The 6098-nt window shown below is 47.0% G+C and overlaps 1 pseudogene; it reads right to left on the bottom strand.

Annotated features, from left to right (window-relative positions):
- Positions 1-494: 494 nt before the first annotated feature.
- LOC147362184 (small ribosomal subunit protein uS2 pseudogene) lies at positions 495-1569 on the bottom strand (annotated as a pseudogene).
- Between the last annotated feature and the right edge of the window lie 4529 nt (positions 1570-6098).

Here is a 6098-nt window from a genome sequence, read left to right as displayed (position 1 = left end):
TTAGAAACTGCTTATTTTCTGTGAACCAATTTTCATTTTAAGAGTTTGTGGGGTTTCCATAATGGCTCACGGTAAAGAATCCTGCCAATGCAGGAGACATGAGTTCAATCCCTGGTCCAGGAAGATCACATGTGCCTTCAGAGGAACTAAGCCTGTGAACCACAACCATCAAGCCTGTGCTCCACAGCCTGAGGGCCACAGCTCCTGAGCCCACGCTCTGCCACCACTGAAGCCTGGGGGCCCTGGGGTCCACGCTCCATAACAAGAGAAGCTGCTGCAACGAGAAGGCAGGCACCACAACCAGAGTGCTCCCCGCTCACCGCAACCAGAGCAAACCTGTGCAGCAGCAAGGACCCAGCACAGCCCCCACTGAAGAGAAGAGCCTGTGAAAGAACAGCTGAAGCGCACCCAGTGCTGTGCCTACCCGTCCGGTGGCCTGAGCAGTGGGTGCTGCAGGCCAGCCTTCGGGGGAAACTGCGGAGTAGGCAGCGAGCTCACCTGCCCGCCTGTGGACTAGGCCAGCACCTCAGATCCAGTAGCGTTGCACTCAGCTGCTGAAGTGACCCATTCACGGTGAAGTCCTCCTTGGTCAGAGCTTGCTCAGCTGCCGCCTGCTCTTCCCTTTTAATCTCTTCAGAATCTGCAGATGTGGAGATCAGGCACGACCTCCCAAGAGTGTTCACAGGAAACGGTGCCGCGCACGGGCAGAACTTCCCGGGTGAGCATCCGCCAAGTCAGACCCACGGACTTGATGTCATCTCCAGAGTGCAGAGGAGAGTCCGTGTCACACAGACCGATGGTAAGAAGTTCACATACATGCCTCTGGGAGAGGCCGGCGGTCAGCCCTGGCCTCGTAACCACCAGGAGTCTTGGCTCCTGGAAGCTGCCTGGGTCTGGTTAGTGGAGGCTCCAGGAGCGAAGCGGCTGACCAGAGGAGCGGCGGCAGCAAACTGCAGCTCAGCTCGCTGGCGAGGGTTCCTGGAGGACGCAGCAGGGACAGCAGCTGGGTTTTCAGTGGCAACGATGGCATGAGCTGCCTACAGAAGCTTCTCCCAGGTTCTCTTCGGATTCCTAGTGTAGACGCCGTCTCTTTTCCTTCTGTAGATGTACTGCTCCGTTGGGAAGTAAAGGTCCGTGCTACCTAAGTGGGCCCCTGCTGCAAGGAACGTGATGACGTCGTCCTTCATTTGCCGGACATCAAGGACCGAGGATAGTGTAAAAGATTCACTTCCCGTTATGACAAGAATCCAGACAGTGCCCTATGGACCACTGTCTGGGTAGCATGGGAAAAGCCCGAGAAGATGTTTTAGAGAAGCCAGATAATCTTTCTGATAAAACAAACTTGACTTTCATTCAGTTTGTAGAAATAACGCTGTGAGTTTTATTCTTTAGAGGTTTAAATTTTTTTGTAATGTCTTGGCATTTCTGAGAAACTTATAATACATGTACAAGGTTCAAGAACCTAGAAATATAAAATACTTCATATTCCATTGTTCTTCCTACCCCCTCCCTTCTTGTCAAGGCCCTGCTGCTTCCACAGTCAGCCATGTGTTTTGTTTCTCAGGAATAGCTTCCGGAGGTTTATTTATTTTTTCTAATTATTTATTTGGCTGTGCCCGTGGGACGTTTGCCATGGGAACTCTTAGCTGTGGCATGTGGGCTCTAGTTTCCTGACAAGGGATTGAACTCAGGCCCCTACAATGAGAGCGCAGAGTCTTAGCCCCTGGATCAAGAGAGAAGGCCCAGAATGTCATTTTATGGATACACAAGCAACTATGAATATCTATTTCTTCTTCACTCCACATGTGGTGCTAATGGTAAAGAACCCACCTCCCTGTGCAGGAGACATAAGGGACTCAGATTCAATCCCTTGGTCTGGAAGATCCTCTGGAGCAGGAAATGGCAACCCACTCTAGTATCCCTGCCTGGAGCATCGCCATGAGCAGAGGAGCCCGGTGGGCTACAGTCCATAGTGTCACAAAGTGTCGGATGTGACTGAGTGACTGAGCACAACCACATGTAAAACCATACATGGTCGCACACTGTGCACAGTGTTTTATGTATCTTGCTTATATTCAGCTGACAATATCTTGGGAATATTTTCTTGGGACACTATTTTCCACAAATCAGTCCACTGAATAGATGATGTACTATAATACGCTTTACTGGTCCACATTGGAATAAACACTAATATAAAATGACATCTTGACATCACAATAAACAATGTAATACATAACCTTAGCCTAATTTATTCCATTGCAGGAAAATGTATCAATTTCTAATGCATATGGAATTTCTACAAATCTAATGGATTTGTAGCCTGAAGTATTTCCAACTGAAATATAGCATCTGATAGGATGTTGCTGGTAAACTAGCACGTTGCTGGATTTCCCCCCCTCCCCCACTCCACCAAGGAGCTATGCAATGATCATTTCTCTTTCCTTAAGACTCAACCTCTCCTCTCCCAGATTTCTCCCTGATCTGTTTTCAAAAACATTCTCCAACCTCTTCTGCCCTTGTGACTTCTCTATAATCTGCTCCTCTTCTTAGCACTGTCCTTCATTCTCACGCCCTCATTGCCTGGCCTGGTCTCCACCTGCCATCTCAACATTGCCCATCATTGCTCCACCCACTCCCCTGGAGATGGTATCAGTACGGCCAGATGGTTGAGTATAGAAAAATGGTTCGTGGATGATACTGAATCACTGAGCCTGGATGAGAAGGAGACATCCACAGGGGAGTCTAAGTAGCTGGGGAAGAAGGAGAATTTAGGTTTCATCTGTGGTCTTCATTCAGGGGAAGATGCTACAGGGCCCACCAGGGAAGAAGAAGTCCGAGTCAGAGGTTAATACTTGGGAGGTGGTGTCCAGAAATTCCAGCAGGAACTCTGGAGAGAAGAGTGAGGGAGAGCACCTGCTGTGAGGCTGCTGTGAGTGTCGGGCAGGGACACACACGGGGCAGCAGAGAAAGGAGCAGGAAGGTGATAACAGGCTTCCCGAGGGAGGGAGGGTGTCACGGTGATAGTGATGTGCACAGAGTTACACGTGTCATGGAGATGAGGGAGGATGGAAGAGAGCCAGTGAGAGGGAGGGCGGGTGCAACTAACACATCCTGTATGCTGTTTCCTGAGAGGCCAGGAGCAGAGGCCGAGAGAGGCTGAGCCAGAGCACAGGACACAATGAAGGAGACATGAAAGTTGATAAATAAAAACATAGGTGTTCAAATCAAGATTTTGTGAAAACACTCTTTTAAGGAATACAATTGGGATTTTAAGGAAATCCTTTTAAGGAATACAGAAATAAAATTGCAGGTGAGATATTAATTCTTAGATGATTCACAAGAATGACTCCCCTGCCTAAAAAGTGACACCATCAGAAGCAGTTCTGTGCAGAGGTGAGCGGGGAGACGGCACAGCACAGTGGTGGAGACACGTGGTCGATGGAGACGCTGGGCCTTCACGGGGGGAGGGGGGTCCTGTAGACCCCACACGCTGGTGTGCTGAGAACATCGAGCAGGAGTTACTGGAGCCATTGAGAGTCACTGTACTTGAAGGGGTTTTTGTTTAAATATAATTTTATTTCCTTTTGGCTGCCCCGGGTCTTCTTTGCTGCATGCAGGCTCTCTCCACTTGTAGCGAGCAGGGCCTGTGCTCTAGTTGGGTGGCTGGGCTTCCCGCTTTGGTGGCTCCTCTTGCTGTGGAGCGCTGGGCTCTAGGATGCCTGGGCTCAGTCTTGGCAGTGTACAGACTTAATTTCTCTGTGGCATGTGGGGTCATCTGGGACCAGAGATCGAACCGGTGTCCCCTGCACTGCAAGGTAGATTCTTAACCACTGGACTGCCAGGGAAGCCCCTGTACTCGAAGTTTTCATTGGAGCTACCTAAAACATGATAAAAGTGACCTCAGCAAAAGGGGGAAGGAGCAGTGAGTGCACGGCCTGCCTTCCACCAAAGAGAGCCTGCTGGGTTTGCACAGACCCCTTTCCGTTTCTGAACCACACTTGCCATTTACTCACTTCCTCTTTCTCCACCTAAAAACCACACATCTCTTAATTTCTCCAAGCAGTCTCCCTGGTGGCTTTCTTCCATGGGAGTAGAATTTCTAGGCAAAAGATTCTGTGCAATCTTTCTATGTGAATATCAGAATAAGGTGAACATTTTGTTTGAGGTAATTGTTCTGGAAATTCAGAATTAAATATGTTTCAGCTCACATTGGCCAAACATGCTGTACCTGGCCTCAGCCTCCTGTATTTTAGTTGGCTCACTGATGTCATTAAGGTCCTGGGATCTCTCTAGCCTCTCAACCACTGCATCCACCTCCTATGGCATGGCGAAAAAAGCCTCTCTGGTACCATTAAGATCCCTGTTGATTGCAGATCCTGTGATCTTGCTGGTGCCTTGACTTACTGAAGCTTCCTAAGTGCTTACCTAGGATTTGTTGGCATAAAGTTCAACCAGGAAAAACAGAAAACAAAACCTGTTTTAATGTGTCTCTTGATATTTGGTTTTGTTTTTACATTTGCAAGAGCAAAACAGAGAAAATGAAGCAAAGGATACTTTCAAACATGTACGGTTAACTGACTTAGAATTACTGATTCAAAGAGTGTCTGTAAAAATAAAATGTGACTTCCACTTCCAGCTTTAAGAGGAACAGTATCTGAACATGCTCACCTGGCACTGGTAATTACAAAGCTGAACAAAATACTTGAAACAACTGTTTTCAGATCCTGGACAGCAGGCCATGCAGGACTAAGTTCCTAGAGTGAAGATGGATACACAAATCCATTTGATGATTCCCAGCTGACTGCCTTCAGGCAATTTCCATGCTGCAGGTACAGGGAGGGGAACCCAGATGCAGCCCAGCAAAGCCCTGATCTGAGAACACAGGTGAGCCAGGGAGGTGCAGAAGGTGATATGTGTGGGGCAGGGCATCGATAAGAGAGAGCTACTCAGACAGAAAGAATGATTACAAGTGCCTAATGAGCCCATTGAGTCTCTGTCATCTGATCACACACAGGTGAAATTCAACAAGGCTGGGCAGGAACAACTTTTGAAGAAAGAATGATTACTGGAGACCTATTCATTGAGTGGGGCCGGATGCCATGATCTTAGTTTTCTGAATGTTGAGCTTTAAGCCAACTTTTTCACTCTCCTCTTTCACTTTCATCAAGAGGCTCTTTAGTTCCTCTTCACTTTCTGCCATAAGAGTGGTGTCATCTGCATATCCGAGGTTATTGATATTTCTCCTGGCAATCTTGATTCCAGCTTGTGCTTCTTCCAGCCCAGCATTTCTCATGATGTACTCTGCATATAAGTTAAATAAGCAGGGTGACAATATACAGCCTTGATGTACTCCTTTTCCTATTTGCAACCAGTCTGTTGTTCCATGTCCAGTTCTAACTGTTGCTTCCTACAGGTTTCTCAAGAAGCTGGTCAGGTGGTCTGGTATTCCCATCTCTTTCAGAATTTTCCACAGTTTGTTGTGATCCACACAGTCAAAGGCTTTGGCATAGTCAATAAAGCAGAAATAGATGTTTTTCTGGAACTCTGTTGCTTTTTCCATGATCCAGCGGATGTTGGCAATTTGATCTCTGGTTCCTCTGCCTTTTCTAAAACCAGGTTGAACATCAGGAATTTCACAGTTCACATATTGCTGAAGCCTGGCTTTGAGAATTTTGAGCATGACTTTACTATCGTGGTGAGATGAGTGCAATTGTACGGTAGTTTGAGCATTCTTTGGCATTGTCTTTCTTTGGGATTGGAATGAAAACTGACCTTTTCCAGTCCTGTGGCCACTGCTGAGTTTTCCAAATTTGCTGACATATTGAGTGCAGCACTTTCACAGAATCACCTTTTAGAATTTGAAATAGCTCAACAAATAGATGGGGAAACAGTGGAAACAGTGGCTGACTTTATTTTGGGGGGCTCCCAAATCAATGCAGATTGTGATTGCATCCATGAAATTAAAAGATGTTTACTCCTTGGAAGGAAAGTTATGACCAAACTAGACAGCATATTAAAAAGCAGAGACAGTACTTTGCCAACAAAAGTCCTTCTAGTCAAAGCTATGGTTTTTCCAGGAGTCATGTATGGATGTGAGA

The sequence above is a fragment of the Bos grunniens genome, chromosome 11 (assembly GCF_055505025.1).
Source record: "Bos grunniens cultivar Pamir isolate PY7600 chromosome 11, Bosgru_T2T1.0, whole genome shotgun sequence".
Taxonomy (NCBI): Eukaryota; Metazoa; Chordata; class Mammalia; order Artiodactyla; family Bovidae; genus Bos; species Bos grunniens.
Note: the sequence above shows the minus strand (reverse complement) of the source record. Positions and strands in the feature narration are given on the sequence as shown.